Raw genomic sequence first — 18,017 nt, 5'->3', positions numbered from 1 at the left:
CCGTCTTTTTGCTCCATCCTCTCACCTTCTGGTGCTCTACCAGACAGTGCTCTGCTGCTATTCATAGGGTTTTCATGGCCAATTTTTGGAAGTGGGTGGCCAGGTCCTTCTTCCTAGTCTGTCTTAGTCTGGAAGCGCCACTGAAACCCGTCCACCATGGGTGACCCTGCTGGTATTTGAAATCCTGGTGGCAGAGCTTTCAGCATCACAGCCACACACAAACGCCGCAGTGTGACAACCGACATACGGGTAGTGTGGTTCCCTCAGCTGGCAACTGCCAAATCTTAACTACTAGACCACCAGGGCTGGCTCAACAATACGTTAACACTGTAAATACGTGTGCTGACCCTGAGAAAAGCAATAAGTTATAAAAAAAGAAACAATTCCATGTAAGGGGGAAGAGAGAGTTAACAATGATCAACCATAAGATCTATTAACTTAAATATTCAGGGTTCCAATTTTCACTGCAGTTCTCTGATGGGTAGCAGTAGTTGTCAGGTTCAAACCATAAAAGGATGACCTAAGTTCTGTTCTTCTGGTTCATGGGGGCTGGTGCTCTGTGCAGAATATCTGCTTTCCTTTTCTTCCACGTTACCAGGCCTCTCCTGATGACTGTGTCAGTGTGCTATCTCATCACACACCTGCCGGGTAATCTGACATCATTTCTTATGTATTTAGAGGTGTGTGTGTGTGTGTGTGTGTGAGAGAGAGAGTGAGAGAGAGAGAGAGGGAAACAGATAGAGAGAGGGAGGGAGGGAGGAAGGAAGAGAGAAATAAGGAAGACTTGCTTTCGTGACCTTGAAGAGTTCAAGTTTGCACTCACTGGTCCTTAGGCCTTCAAGTACCTAGTAAATATTGGTGACAGCTTTTATTTGGGTGTTATTGATTTTTAGTTCACTGTTTTAATCAGTTTCATCCCTCTTTCATAATCAAAATTTTCTTCTGAGCACACTCATATATATCCAAGTTCATCAGCATCAATTTCTCCAGCACATTTTAATAGGTTAATATTAAATATTAACATTTAATGATATTGTTTTAATATTGTCTTGTAAGCAGCAACAAAACCTGTATAATAGAAGATGATAGGGCAAATCCCACAGAAAACAGGTGGCACATATACATGAAAAAAGCCAAGACAACATATATGTAAAAATGTAATATAATAAAAATTTACATATATAACATGCACATTTAAATACACATATTATATGGCATATGTACATAAAAATTAAAACAGTACACATGTAAAACTGAAATGTAAGAGAAAAATTTAAATGTACAACATGGGGAACATTTCTGAGGGTTGGCAAATATGGTACTTTAGGGACATTTAGGATGTGCACCTGAACGTGAACAAGAGTGCTAACGTTTATTGGGTGGTTTCCATGTATATGATCTCATATGATTTCCTTATAGTGCACTTTAATTTAGCATTGATATCCTTGATTAGCAGGAACCAAGCTTCAGGGAGACTAGAGATTTAATCACAAGTGAGGGAACAGCCAGGATTCCAACCCAGGTCTGCCGCTGCCGGTTCTCAGTCTCTCAGGTCTGCCCGTTGCCCATCGTGTCTCCTTTCTCCCAAGAAGCCCTGCCGTCCGAGAGTGAATATGAGGAGTATGGATCCAAGAGGCCAGCTAGAAACAGCGCATTTCCTTTTAAACCTCTTGAGCATTCTTTAAAATGAATGTGAATTTTCACTCTCCTTCATTATACATTCATGTTGTTATAATAAAAATATAACTTGTTTAATTAGCATAAAAAGTGTGTTAGGCTCTGCTTGACACCAGAATAACCCCTCCTAGCGCTCTTGTTGGTACTGCCGTTTGACCCACAGGGGTTTGTCCTCTATTGCCTTCCCTAGAAAGAGACAGAAAAAAAGCACGGTTGAGAAGAAAAACATAACTGCAGACCTAGAAATATGGGACGGGAGAATATCTGTTTGCTAGGAATTCAGTTTCGTCACTCCTTCCTTTCAGTCCAGGATTAATTCAATCACGCATCATGTAAGTATGAGTGTGAACTCACCTCCAGAGCCAAAAGCAGCGGCAAGAGGATGTAATGAAATGTTAGCTACAAGAGGTACTATTGTTTTAAAGAGGGTGGATCAGGATTTTGGATTTAATATGTAAACAAAAATCATTGTGGATTCTTAAAATGAGAAATAAAGATAAAAAATATATTTCAGGAAATTTTTTTTTTTGCATCTGTTTCAGAGAGTAATAACTTTAAGAGTTTTGGACACGACAAATCTATCATGAAACGTGTTATAATACTGTGTGAGGAGGGAGAGCCAGTGTGGACTCCCTAAAAGGTGACCGTTACCTTCTATAAGAATCCAGTCTCCCTTTCTACTTATCATAGAATCGTGCCAGGATGACATTTCCAAGTCTCTCTTGCTCAGAGTGGACACATGTCTTTGGGATCAAGGAGAAATGCCCCCTTCAGGTTGATGCCTTTTCTTCCTGGCTCTTTCTCTCTTCTTGTCCCTCGCATGGTGCCTTCAAGAGTGGCTCTATAATCCGTCTGATGAAGGTATTGGAGTGCTTTGGCTGTGAGTTTTGGGATAGCTCTCATGGAGAAGTATGATAGAAACAGTCCAGCCCTTGCCCCAACCTCCCTGGATGGTTACGTGAGAGATAAGTAAGCGTGTATATATTCCATTTGAACCACTGTATTCTGTAGTCTATTTTGTTTCAGCCATTTAGCCCATTCAACTAATACAAAGAAGAATCCATGCTGTGCTGAGGAGAGGAAGGTTTTTAAAATAGGGATAGAAAAAAAATACAAAGGATTAAAAACAGTAATAAAATTGCCATTTATTGAGGCACCTAATGAGAGCCAGGAAAATTTATGTTTACAATCTTATATTCTAGAATTGAGAGCTGCCAGAAATAGCTTCTATTTTGCCTGTTTTATCAATAAGAAAACTGAGACTCTGAGAGTTAACTTTCTGGGTTAAGGAAATTTGCTTAATGTGATTCAACTTCAAATATGATTTCAAAAATGCATGCCTTTCCCATATGCCACACTCAGATCTTCCTTAAATACTTGTGAGACTAGGAATACAAGGAAGACTCAGCTTTTCCATCAAAGAGAATCTACGCCTCGTTTGTTCTGAAAAATCTAGATCATTCAGAGTCTGAAACTTAATGGAGGTTAAAGAGGACATAATATTCTTGAGAAAGTGACTCTCATATCTTTGATAGTTTTGTTTAATAGTGTTATTTTTCCTGGTTTTACATTATAGAACTACTGAAGTTTCTTTCACTTAAGAGAAAAGCATAGGTCTTAAAGCAAAGCCTTAGAGGCACTTATTACCTTGCTAGCTTTTTAGTAGAACACTTTATCTGCAACTTCAGTAGCTTAGTGCTTCAACAGTCCTGCATGGACAGTAAAGAGGTTTTCCCTGAAGACCACAGCACCATATAACCTCGGAGGTAGAGGAAGGCTCACAGTTCACATGTCTCCCCATCACTATCATGAATGATGGGGACACCCAGAAATGGAAAGGGACTTACCCAATGACATAAAACTGGCTTGAGACAAAGCAAGAACCCTCATTCTCAGCTTTCCTTAAGAGCTTTTTTCTCTGTGCTACTGACCCTTCGATGTGGGCCAGTCTCTCAGGGTGCTGTAGAGGGAAGAAATAGGTCCAATTAAGCTGCATAACATAGCCACACCATTGGTTTTTCTAAGAAAAACATATTTTCTAAGACAAATTTTTCTTTTAATTCTTTTGGTTGAAAAGCAAACAATCCTTACCTTCCTAGAATGGCTTTTTTTTTTTCCTCCACCTAAGTGTGGTGGTTAGAATTTATTATTACTTCTTTCAAGATATAGAAGTTGCGAGGTATATTCTGACATCAGTGAGAGAGAGAGACAGTGAGACAGAGAGAAAGAGACGGAGATAGAGACAGAGATAGAGAGAGAGAGGCGGGAGAGAGAGAAGGAATGTGCTCCCCTGTTAAATTTAGAGACCATCTAGGGCTTATCCCAGGGAGGGACCTGGAGGACTATTAGGTTACATGATTACAAAATCCTCATTTATTTGTGTTGACTTAATGTCCTGGTTAGGATCTCCAGGACAAAGCTGAATAGATGTGACAATACCTATAATTATAGTTTTATTACCTATCTCAGAGAGAGAACTTTTAATATTTCATCATTTAGTTTATTTGCACTGCCTTTTGGGGAAGATATACGGTATTAAGAAATTTCCTGCCTGTTCCTGTTTTGTTTCTTTTTAACAATGAATGAGTGTTAAATTTTATCAAATAATTTTTCTACATCTATTTAGATTATTCCAGATTTTTTTCTTTTTAATTTGGTTAATGTATAAAATTAAATCAATTGGTTTTTGAATATTTTATAAATCTTAAATTCCTGTGGAAAAAAAGAAAGCATCAAGGTAGTGATACATTCTTTAGTGTTTTCTACTATACTATATTAAATTTACTTATATCCTCTTAAGGAATTTTGCCTTGCTGTTCATGAGAGAGATTGATGTATAATTTTCTTTTACTGTGATTTATTTTTTGGGACTTGGTATCCAAGCTATGCTGACCTCAACAAATTAGTCAGGAAATACTCTCAAATTTAAATTTGGGAGAGGATTTTTTTGTTTTTATTCTTTAAATATTTTCTTCCTTATATACTTTTCCTTAAATGGAATTTACTAGCGAAGACATCTAAGTCTACAGATTTCTTTACGGAAAGTTTTAAATTAAGAATGGGATGTGATATAGAATTATCAAGATGTTTTTATTTGTTTTTCCATTAGTTTTTGTAAAATTTTTGTCCATGAATTTGGGCATTCCACCTAAATAAATAAATTTGAAATTTATTAATATAAAATTGTTCACATTATCTTCGCAGTATTTTTTTATTATCAGTAATATAAACAATTCCTGCTTTATTGGTAATTAGAGACTATTTTCTTAATTATTGTTTCTAAAGATTTACCTATTTTCATACAAAATGTCAAAAAAAGATTTTTACTTTATTTTCTTTGTTTTGTTTCTATTTTGTTAATACTTATCATTTTGAATCATTTTTCTTACATTGTTTGGATTTAAACTGTTACATGAAAGTGTAACTCACTGATTTCTAGCTTTTCTGTATGAATGAGCTTAAATTTGTTGATAATGTTGGTCAAAATTTCTATACACAAGCAACTTATTTTGTAAGTTGTAAAATATTTCAAACCTGAGAGAAGTTTGAAATATTTTCCACTATGAATTTGGATTTTGTTATTTATCGTTGAAATTCATGGACTTGCTATTTTTGTTGTTACATGTAATTTGAAGTAGAATATTAGGTATAGAAAATAAAAGTTGTCATATTTTTGCATTTAAATAGAAGCTCCTACTGCTACCAAGTATCTCAATTTATTCCCAGTAATGCTTATGTCTTCTTCTCTTAGAACTCACTTTGTCTTATTGGTATAGTTATTTCAGTTTATATCTGTCTGTATTTGTGTGGTGTAACTTTTTCACTCCTTTCATTTTCAACTTTTCTGTGTCTTCATTTTTAAATTGAATTTCTTGAAAGTAGCATAGAGTTAACTTTTCCAGAGTAACAAGTGTTGCTTTTTACATGGAGTATGTAGTCCATTTAAATTCAACGTAACCAGTGATACATTAAAATTTAAGTCCTCCATCCCATATGTTCTATGCATCTTTAAGTATCCTTCCTTGCTCCCACGTTTTTTGGAATTATTTCTGTATTTTTAACATTCCATTTCCCCACCAATTACTCTGTTTCTCTATTCATTAGTTTCACTGTTCTTTCAGTGATTAACCTATATTCTTGAGGTATTAAAGCCAATGATTAACGAGTCCTTTTACTACTTTTACATGATGTGAGAACCTACTCTCTCCTTTTGAGTAATTGCTCTCATGTGTTTTACTGCCATTTATATTTCATTTCCTTCAAGACATTACTATTATTGTTTTGCATGGTCAATATTCTCTTAAATTTACTCACCATTTTACTCTTTCTAGTGCCCTTCACTCTTTCCTGCATTTACAGGCTTACACTAGCAACCATTTTGTTCTATCTGGTAATTCCTATTAATATTTCTTTGAACATGCAACTTCTGGGAACACATCCTCTCAGTTTTTGTCTAAAAATATCTTTATTTTCACTCTTCTATTGAAGGATATTTTTCACTTTGTATACAATTTTGGGTTAGCAGTTATTTTCTTTTAGCATGTAAAGACAAAATTCTACTACCTTCTGGTTACCACGGATTCCTTTGGGAAGTCAACTTCCAATATTATCGTTGCATCTCCTTTTTCCCTGGCAGAATTTGTGATTTTGCATTTGATTGAATTCTCTACTTTCTTTATCTGGACACCAGTCATATCTATGTTAGAACGTCTTACTTTGTAAACACGCACCATACACACCTTATGTCTCTCAGCCCTATTTCCCTCTCTGCTTCAGTCTGGACATCTGCTGCTAAACTACATTTCAGATCATAAAACCTTTCTTTTGCATGACATTTTCTCTGAAAGTTATCAATTGAGCTTGTTATTTCCGTGAGTATAGGTTTTGTTTTGTTGTTTTAGAATTTCCATTTTATTCTTTGTTTATTAGTATCAGTTATCTGGCAAAATTTTCTTGTACTGCATCACGTATTTTTTACCATATTAATCATAGTTATTCTAAAGTCTCTGATAGATTCAAAATTTGGATTTTTGACAGTCTGTTCCTTGTCTGTTTCTCTTATTTTACCAGGTATGCTGGTAGTTTTTTCTTGAATGATAAAATCCCTGAGTGATGGTTATCTTCCTCTAACAAGGCTGTGTTTTCACTTTTTGCGGGTAGTTACTACACAACCAGATCACGTGAATCCAGTCAGTAGAGCTAATATGAAGATGGGTTCCATTGTTATGAGTTTGATCTACATTTAGTTTTTACCTATTCCTGTGGTAAGTTCCTTCAGGGGTAAAATGTATACAATTAGAGGTTTTACCAGAGCTATCCTCCCTGTCTATTCTTGGATTGCAATTTTTTGTTTCCCAAGACACTAATGCATTCCTTCTGAGTGTCTCTCCCTCTTAGACACTGCTTTCTGACAGCCTAATTACCTTTGCTAAACTGTCCACAGACACCTTGAGGGGAAGGTGGCCTGGCACGTGGAGCTCACCTCAATGAGTTTCCTTTCTCTCCTGGATCTTGGGTCAACAGTGCTACCTGCACTAGCAAACTCAAATGCCTTCAAGGAGATTTCTTATGTATATTTTTTTGCATTTTTGTGATACTTTCCAGAGAGAAGTTAGGACAAATATAAGTTATTGTTTTAGCCTGGAAGCAGACATCATACAATTTTAAACAGTATTCTCATTACCAGAGGACCCTAGATGGATGCAAATTGAACTATATTTGAAGATTATTTAATTGTCTTGCGAGTAGCATAATTATGCTGCATTAAATTTGTGAGTATGTTAAAAGGCTGATATTATTTGGCTTCACATAAACAGTTTAAATGAAGCAAAGGACTTCCATTTCTGGGAAGTGGAAAAGTCACAAGAAAGCATCACTCCCCTGCCCCACAACAGTGAAAAAAGTGAGATAGCCTATTTCAAAATTATAATTTTTTGAAACTAGCAAAGAGCTGAAGTTTTAATGTTATCTAAAGAACTAAAAGCCAAATATTGACAAGCCCTTCCGAGGAAAGTTGGTACTCGAAACAATTTAACCCTTGGCATAGAGAGTATCAAGGAAAGGAGAAATCAGCATAGATGTGGATAAGAAGAATCAAATTATAATTTTCACACATCTTTAAAGACTGAATGTAGACTGGCATGCAAACTCAGCATCCCTGGATGTCTGTTTCTGGAATGTCCATTTGATTCTTTCTTATAGTTCCCATTTTTCTGCTGAAACAACCTATTTGACCTTGTGTGTTGTCTATATTTTCCATAGGAGACTTTAACATATTAATCATATAAGTTAACTTCTCTGTCTGCTGGTTTCAACCTTTCCCCACCCCGCCCCCAGTCTCATTCTGATGGTTGTTTTGTCTCTTCAGACTGAGCTATTTCTTGCCTGTTTGTGTGCTTCATAATTTTTTGTTGAAAGCCAGATGCACTGTGTAATACTCAGGTCAATAACTGTCATGCTTCAAGATGAGCATGCCTTTCCTTCTGCTGGGGCTTTGCTGTGTGGGTTGTGTTAATCTACTTAGGAGCTGGGCTGGGTTTAAAGGTTCCTTGTTGCTGTGGTTACCCTCATGCACCAGGGGTTTCAAACCCCTCCAGAGGTGAGTGTTCACGGTCTGGGCAATCTTGCCAGAGGAGTTCCCACAGCGTCTACTCTAGGCTTGGCTTGGGTAGAAGTTCGGCTCTTACTGCTCTCCCAGACGTGTTCTACTTCGTGCTTGTGAGCATAGTTGAGGGGTGAGTGAGGGAACATTCTCTGACGTTCTGACTCAGCCTAATTAGTAGGCAGGCACTGGCAACCTCAGTCTCTTCTGCTCCTTTTCCAGATGTAACATTGGATCTAGTACTTATTCTGGCCCCTAAACCAGGAGTAGTGCTTTTTTCTTTCCCTTCCTCTCATTTCCTAATTGCGGTGGGTCCTCAGGCAGTATTCTCACTCGTTTTGATTGCTCGTCCTTCTTCAGATTCAGGCTTTTGTTCCAGATGGTGATATAGGAAGACTGAATCTGGGCAGAATTTTCCTCGTGGCTGCCGTTATGCTCTCCCGGCACTACAGGGAAAGCTCTCCCAGGACTCCCCCCAGTCTTCCCTGTGAGCACCCGGTGGGCACAAACCCTCTGGAGGAAAAGCCTGCAAGAGGGCACAAACCTCTCCCCGTCTATGGCCAACAGAGCTTCACACGCTCACGCTGGCCCACACTCAACATTCACAACTGGTTAAAAATGTCTGCTTGAATCTTCTGTTGGTGTCTCTGGTATTGGTGATGTCTGCACAGATGAGCAAATGCACGGGTTCTGTTTCTCTCTCCAGACCTGTATCTCTCTAGGTTTCAGTTTAGTTGTTTGCTTTGTGATGTCAGTTTTCTGATAAGTCCTAAAAAAGATTATAATTTGCAATTTGTCTAGCTTTTTGCTTATTGTAAGGATGAAAGTGACAAAGATTCTCTCCTTGGCCAAACTCTAGCCAGGCTCCTCTGATCTCTCTTCTCCACCAGGTCTCCACCTCAGCCTATGCAGACTTGAACAAACACTAACATCGTTTCTACCAGCTTAAGGCTGCATCTCTAGGGTGACCCCAGCCCATCATGCAGTGCCTGCCTGAGAAAGCTCAAGCCTACCAAAGGAATCTGCTGCTTGTTCCAGCCAATATCTGAGTGTACGGCTCTGTCTTCCAGCATCTGTGGGACGGTAGGAGCCTAATTTCAGTAAGCGCCAGGTAGCAAATCCAGAAGTGTTTCACATGGAGCAACTCCTCTCTTCACGCTTTTGGTAATTTTTCCCTTCCCTGACTCTATGGAGTCCCTGCTCGCCTCCCTCCCTCTTCCCTCATTCTCCCCTAAAAAGCCCAGTCACCTCTGTACATATCGATTTTGAGTTCAGTTCACACTGGACTCTGCTCCATCACAATAGTTATTACTGATTAAAATCTGTCCTTACCACTGTTAACTAGGGCCCAGCTGTGTTTCTCTTTGACGAGAGCAGCACTTTTTCCAGCTTTCCAGTCTCTGAGCTGAAACTGAAAGTCTGTGTTATAACATGCATTTATGTGTGCTTGAATACAATGCTTCTCTTGTTTGTGAGTTTCTCCTATATTCCACCCTATGTTCCAAAACAAATATCCTTTACTATTCACTCAATAACTTTAGCAGAGGACTTTCAATAAATTGAATGTGTCAACAGTGCAGCCCTGAGACTTAAGAGGTCTGATTTCTGAGAGCGTCTGACTGACCCAGGAAATAATAAGCAAGTGTAAATGAGACCCAAGCTTTGAATTACTTAACCTCAGTCTATATTGTCAGTCTTCTTAATAATTCCCCATGGTGGAAGCTGAAAAGCATCCCTACACTTATGTAATAACTTTTTATTTTCTAACTTATACAGAGAAGTGAAGCTGTAAACTTTTTGAACATAAAAGAAAATGACTATTATTTGATTTCCAAGATCTGTCAAATTTAGATTTCCAATGCAATGCAGAAGAGTTATATTGCTCTGTGTATTTACTGAGAGCCTAAATCTTAGACTTGTGTTTCTCACATTTGAGTGGCGCTCAAAAGTGCAGTGGTTGATGAAGTAAGATGCCACGTTCAGTGACTTGCAAATATAAAGCAAAATGCTTTCTGGGAACTCAACTGAAATGCTTTCATTACTGCTATAAGCACTCTTCTGTTGGAAATATAAAGTTAATAAAATCACAGTGGAGTGGTCTGCCATGCCTTTTGTTTCATTTTATCTGAGTGGAGCCAGGCTTTTGCAGTTACAGTCAAGTATGGTGCTGTTTCCATTATAAATTCCAATTTACATGAGTTTATAACATAGCTCTGAGAGTCAGGATGGGGTCCAATTTCCACAGCAGCATCAGCCCAGGGGCAAGGTTAAAATGACTTGTCTCTGTTATAGAATTCAAAGGAGGCAAGAATGAAATAGAAGTTTTCTTGACTTCATGCCTTTTTTTCTGATAAAATATGTACCTATAACTGAAAATATGTGCTGGCATACTGAATGCAGTATTGCAAGTCATTTCTGTGTATTGTATGCTGCAGGGTTCTTGAATATGATGTTAAAATAATAGCTTGTATAATAACAAAACTCAGAGTAGCCTCAAAAACTGCAATACCAAAAATCTTACTGTCATCTAAATTTAATAACATACTAGCTCATGAAAAATTAGAAGAAAGTGACATAATTATAAAGAGTGTATTGTAATTTCTTAAAATCTATGTATTACTACTAAAGATAAATAATATGAACAAATTCTTAGAGTGAAATACTAAGATAGAATAAAGAATGTTTAATTCCAAGAGCAAAACTATTTTTACTTGAACTAAACCACATTTATCTAAATTTGTGGTGCCCTTCCTACAACTGGAATTAAACTGGAGTGAAGAGGCTCAGATAAGGAGACTCTGATCATCTTGGTAATTAGTTAACATGATCAAATCTGCAAATAAAAATGAAGTCAACCAAATCTATTTCTTATGCAAAATCCAAATTATTTTAAAGGCAATCATAAAAATACTTCTTAATGTGAGTTCATAATTACTCTTTCATGAATGGATTTGGTATATGAAATCACTTAAAATGTTGTAAGTTTACCTACTGTTTATTCTTCTCATTTATAAGAGACCAACACTGATAGGTCTGTTTGTCAACTCTGTGTCTGTCTTTCAAAAATATGTGTTGAACGGGTGGTCCAACAAACCAACATCCTTCAGCTATTTTGACTGTTGTATTGTTGGTGTTACAAAGAACATTTTTGTGGGTGTGTTTGAGGAAGATTAGCCCTGAGCTAACATCTGTTGTCAATCCTCCTCTTTTTTGCTGAGGAAGATTGGCCCTGGGCTAACATCTGTGCCCATCTTCCTCTACCTTATATGGGACTCTGCCACAGCATGGCTTGACAAACGGTGCTTCAGTCCACGCCTGGGATCCAAACCTGCAAACCCCAGGCCACCAAAACAGAGTGCGCAAACTTAACCGCTATGCCACCTGGCCAGCCCCCACACAGAACATTTTTAATAGCTATTATACACTAATTTTTATGGAGACATATCCTTGCTTTCCTTTATCTTCTCTTAGTTATTTGCTCAGATACTCAGAGTACATTTTAGAAGAATTATGCTGATAATTCTTAGCTTTGATTGAAATATATAATGTTTAATCCCAGGAAAAATCAATTGTTTCATTTTGGAATTTAGAAGCACTTACTGTACATGGATTAATTATGTTTAGTGATAATAGAAAAAATAGAACTCAGAAAAGTAGAATTCTGAATCAAGGTGGCATTTTCTGGAAAAAAAATATAATTTGGTTATTAGAAAATAGCTCTTTGGGCTCAGACCTAGTTTGCAGCGACGTGGCCAAAAGCACCAAGAAGGTTGGAATCGTCGGTAAATATGGGACTATTATGGTGCCTCCCACAGGAAAATGGTGAAGAAAATTGAAATCAGCCAGCACGCCAAGTACACTCTCTCCTTCTGTGGCAAAACCAAGATGAAGAGACGAGCTGTGAGGATCTGGCACTGTGGTTCCTGCACGAAAATGGAAAATGGTAGCCGGTGGTGCCTGGACCTGCAGTACCATTTTGCCGTCACAGTAAAGTCGGCCATCAGAGGACTGAAAGAATGGAAAGACCTGTAGAAGCGCCATCATTTGAAACATTGGTAGCCTATAATAAATGGATTAATTAAAAAAAGAAAGAAAAGAGAATAAAAAATGAGCATCTCTTCAAAGACATGGTGAGCAAATTTAGTAGTACTGTACATTCATACTTGAACTAGTCATTGCGTATGCAAATAAATACATAAAAAACCACTGAGTCTGCATATTTAGGTAGCTGGACCATCATTGCTAATATGGTCAAGTAAAATTTAATTTTGAATCATGTCTGTTAACATAATGTCTCTTTCAAATTTAGAAAAGACGATTTCACCACTTGGAGTTATTTCCTATTTCTAATATGCTATATATATTTTTAAAACATTAAGTAATGATAATATTGCCAGGAGAGTAGCCATCTACATTATTTTTAAGTTTTCTGTAAAATGGAAGCAAGAATATTGCTTTTCCCCACAATAAGACATTGAAAGGAACAAATCATGACTGTGTTTGTAAGGCACTTTGGCTGTCGTAATGAGTGTGACAAAGTGTGCTTCAGTGCCACAGTCGATGAGAAACCTGGGTAAGTGAGCCACAGCGGACAGTTGGGAACTCCAGGATGTGATTTCGTGCTCTGGAAAACACCGCTTCTAACGTTTCTAGAAGAGTGGGTTTCCATCCACATTAGGGGCTCAGCTCCCTGAGGGTACTTTATACCCCATCCCTCACTGAATGCCTGGGGGATGAGGCCCTTCCACGTGAGAAGGGCTTCCTCCATTTGATTGAACACCCTCTCAGCTCTCCTTATGTGAGCTGAGGAGACAAATTCAGGCGTCCTGGAAGCTCATCTTTCCCAAAGTTGTGGTAAGTCAGCCGAGAGCTGGCTCCGAGGATCTGAGGTAACTCAAAAGAACAGGCAGGCACCAGCCACCGGGCTCGAGAGGCAACCCCCCTTCCCAACAAAGCCCCTTCGTGGCCCAGGAGGTTTCCCCAGTTACACAGTCACTTAGATGTCCCTGCACCCTCTTCCTGTAGTTATACAGAGCATAGATGGTGTGGGGCCCTCTCAGGGGAATGTTGGCCTAGGTGCATGCAGACCATCTGGTAGTCCTGACCTAAACTGTGGGTGTTGAGACATCAGAGGATTGTGGACGCTCTATTACCTGTTAGTTTTAATTTATTTTTATCTGCACATATGGCGTGTGTTCCTGTCCCATTAACACGACATTGAATCCAACTGATAAACCTAACTTCCGTGTGCATATGTGTAATATACATGTACATATTCAGTGTATTGAATACTTATTTTTATGTGTAATTAAACAGCTTTTTTTGTTATTTTATATTATGTTCTAAAGAACAGAACCTGGGTAAGCAATAAAGTGAGTAACTTTGTTTATGTACACCTGGATCCGAGGTATTTAGGTAGGTGATTCACTGAGAATAACTTCTTAATCGCCATCATCTTTATTCCCTGAGACACTGACTCTCTTCTATCAAAACTCACTGCATTATTAGAAACAATGATTTTACCCTTTAAATTTTACTTTCTTTGTTTGAAAAACGAGGTAAATAGTTCTTATTTCATGTTTTGCTTTCTTTGGAATAACAATAAATAAATAAATGAAGAAATAATAAAATCTGTCTTGTAAATCAGCTGATACAATGCCTGGCATAGAGTAATGCCTTAACGAAGGTCAGTTCCATTCACCTCTTTTTTTGTTATTTCCTATTATTTAATGTTTGTTAATAACTGTCAAGGAATTTCTGGGGATTTGAGCTTAAAGATATTTTAGACGATTTCTGTCCTTAATGAAAATATTTGTTTTTGATATTTTTATCTACCTATAGACATATTCCTCCCAGCTGGCATCACAGTCACACAGAAATTCTGAGATCAGGAGATGTTTTTCACAGTTTAAATCTTTTACGTATTGTTAAAAGAAATGTAGCAGCTTCCAATTGGGATTTAGTCTCATTTTTCACTGTTGCCCAAACATATGCTGTTGGAACACAATGGTAATTCACTGCTATTAATCTTAACAGAGTTGGAAGCTCAAACCCTTGCCATAGCTTATGTTTCCATTTATATTTAAAGGCCTCATTTTTAATCAACTCTGCCAGACTACTCAAGTGCTCTTGGGACTCTATTTTCTCAAAGCCAAAATGCACGGAGTCCTCAGAGGGCATAATAATATCTACCAGCTATCAAAAGGAGTGCTTTCCTGATGGAAATCCAACTTCCTAACTCACGTGACCCAACTTTCAGTCTCTCAGAATTGTGCAATGGATATTTTTGTGCAGAATCATTCTTAAAAGCATTGATTTCAAAAGTTGAACACAAAGGGAGTTATTGTCATATTTGTGTAGTAGATTTCAGTGTCAGAAAACACTGTGGAATGCTAGCTGTTCTGTAAACTGCTCGAGTAACTGCAAAACAGTAATTTACAAGTGTGAAGCCTCAACTTCCTGATCTATAAAAATGGGTCAATAACACCTTCTCTTAAAGACAGATGTGCGACTATCATGTGACCGAGTAGGTAAAGAATTTAGCATATTTCATTGATAAACAGTCATCCTTGTCTATCCTCCCCTACTTGGTTTCCCTAGATTTCCTTTTCCTAAATGTGTAATTCAAGACTGGCCACCAGGAAGCCGTACTTGCCCCTCAGAAATACTGGGGCCTACACAGTATGTCATGATGACATTAGAATGCCTTTGCTTGGGGAACGAGCTTCCTCTCCAGTTTGGAGAGGAAACTGGCCTCCAACATCCTGCATGCTCTCACATTTGGTGATTACTCGTTTGCATTTTCTACCTAGTCTTGGAAAGGCATGCATCTCTTTTACGTGTATTACTAGACTCAATTATTACAAACACGTGAAAACAGCTTGTTTTCTACTGGAGAAAGCTACTTTTTTGTTGTTTATTTTACATAGTAATTATGTTCTTCAGCATTTCCTTCATAATATTTGGGAAAGGTGTTCTTAGGCTGAGATTTCTGGCTAAAGAATGCTCTACTCTTTGGAAAGACTTTATATTGATATCCATCTATCATCTACTAGCTATCTGTCTATCTGTCATTTATCTGAAGACACAGGGAGAAAGAAAGAGCACAAATGTACAAAATTAAGTAAATATATAAAACTAAGTAATAGGTATCCATACTATTAATGGGTTCCATATTTCCAAAGATGTAAATAATATTATAATTTCCTAATTTTGTATACCTTTTAGTCATAATTTTGATGATACACTTCCAGAATTTCAACCTTGTTTTAAATCTTTTATCTTACATTTCATAATTTATTGAAAGCTAGAGTAATTCATTCTAAACGTTTTCTGCATTTACCTTGTTGAGTGGTTTACATCTTTGAAAATATACACTACTTGTATAAAACTAGACTTCTTATTCCAAAATCACTGCTTTACTTTTTCTATTTAAATTTATTTATGTGAAATAAATTTATGTGACTAAATATTTGTGACTAAATAAAAATGTGACTAAATATTTAAACAATTGCTAAAAACAAAATTGTTCCTGAAACTAGCATGTTCTCTGAATATCAGCATGTCTAAGCAGTGTTTATCAGTGTCTACGTCTTGATGCTTGAAAATTCTGAATTGTGTTTAAAAGGCAGCTTATGAGTAGGGCGACTGTACATCCCAGTGTGTCCAGAACAACCCTGCTTTATGCCAGTTGTTCCAACATAACCATGAATCGTTCTTCCTTTCTCTCTTAAATCTGGACAATCAATTATATGCTTACATGCTTATGTCCTGGTGTTGATATATCATGTCAGTGTGTGTTACTAAAGGACTGAACATAGACATGTTGAAATCTATCTGGAAAGTGACTAAATTTAGGATGGGTTATTTATTTTCATATATTTTATACAATTTAGGTGATTATTCTATTTTTAAAATTTATTTCCATATTTTGGTTATCAATTTCAAATATTCTCACTTCGATCCCACTGATGCATAACAGATTCCTTGTGAACATATAAAGCGGTGATATATGAGTGAATGTATATGTTTCCTAAAAGTAGGGTTATGCAAAAGTTTGGATTAATTGAACATGCATGTATTGAACCACACTCTGCAAGACCGAGTGTTCAACATTATAGTAGTTTCAAAAATGAATAAGATACTGGTCAGGCCCAGTGGCATAGTGGTTGAGTGCTTGCGCTCCACTGCCGAGGCCCGGGGTTCGCAGGTTTGGATCCCGGGTGCGCACTGACGCACCGCTTGTGAAGCCATGCTGTGGCGGCGTCCCATATAAAGTAGAGGAAGATGGGCACGGATGTTAGCCCAGGGCCAATATTCCTCGGCAAAAAGAGGAAGATTGGCGTCAGATGTTAGCTCAGGGCTGATCTTCCTCACAAAAAAAATAAAAAACAAAAAATAAATGAATAAGATATAATTATTATAAGGTATTATCACCTTGTTGGGAACACCAGTAGAACAAAGACATTCATTCTTACCTCTACCGGACATTCAAGGATTTCTTTGCTTTCTTATGCTTTTACCTTCATGGAAAAATATTTCTGTCCCAGGTCAAACGTGTACCTAGGGAAGTGTAGTAGGAGATGACAAGTGTAATGATGAGTGAAAAGATGTATTAGCTCTCCAATGGAGAACGTGTTGTAGTTTTTACTTCTTTTCCCTGTTATAATATTTTTCTTTTAGATCACTTCTCATCTTCTATACTGCCACTGCAACAAGATAATGTATTAATTCTCTGTTTCCAGCACAGTTAACCAAAGTAGTAAAGACTTAGGATTTGGCGGCCAAAGACTCTACTCATAAAAGTGACCTTTTACGGGAGTCTTCTGTGTTATATATAATGATATCCTGCATCACTTGGGTGAATCCAAGTCACCCCTACAGATGGATCAGGGATGAATGGACCATGAAGGTCTAGGATTTGGGGACTTAGGATCTAGTTTAAATCTCTTCCCATAAAATGGCATTTCCAGAAGGAAACAGAATTTGCAAAAAGTATGAAATTGGAAAAAATTCAGGTACATTTGGGAAAATGCTAAGAAATATCACCTGACAGAGGTACAAAGATCCTATTGAGAGGAGTAGAATACAAAGATAATTTGAGGATACATTTGGAAACCTTAAATTCCAGATTATGGAGTATATAACATTTTGAGCAGTAGAGTGATATTACAATATAATAATAGCTAAATATAAAGCAGAACTTGAGAGATAAATGTATCAAATGCTTTATTTCATTTAATGGGCACATTAAAATTAAAGTTATGTTCTGGTAGGTTACAATGCTAGTAAAGAATAAGATGCAATTAAAAAATTGTACAAATTAGGCCTAAACAGTTGAAAAGGAATATTTTGCTACAAGACTACCATATTGCAAAACTCAAAAAGGGTAACAATTCATGTTGTAATCTATTCAGAGAAATGAAATTTTTTTTGGAAGAACAAGAGATGCATCATGGACTCTAAGGTTGAACAATGAAATTGTACAAGACCAGGAATTTATTTGAGACTCAGGAACAGCTAGAATGTGGACCTATGATTCTCATTTATGCTTTTATTCATATGCTGATTTACTTCTTGTTTCTTGCCAGAGGAGATTGTTTTAACCACATGGTACAGAACATGGCACCAACTGTTTCTGTATTTTACATCTTATGCCTTCAACCGCTGGATATAGAACAAATTTACTATCTCTGTTCACTTCCCAAACTCCCAAAGACGGTATGCAAGATTGTATGAT

This window comes from Ceratotherium simum, chromosome 1 (assembly GCF_057802395.1).
Source record: "Ceratotherium simum simum isolate JZ-2026a chromosome 1, ASM5780239v1, whole genome shotgun sequence".
NCBI lineage: Eukaryota > Metazoa > Chordata > Mammalia > Perissodactyla > Rhinocerotidae > Ceratotherium > Ceratotherium simum.
The sequence above is the reverse complement of the archived record's forward strand: the minus strand, read 5'-3'. Positions refer to the sequence as shown.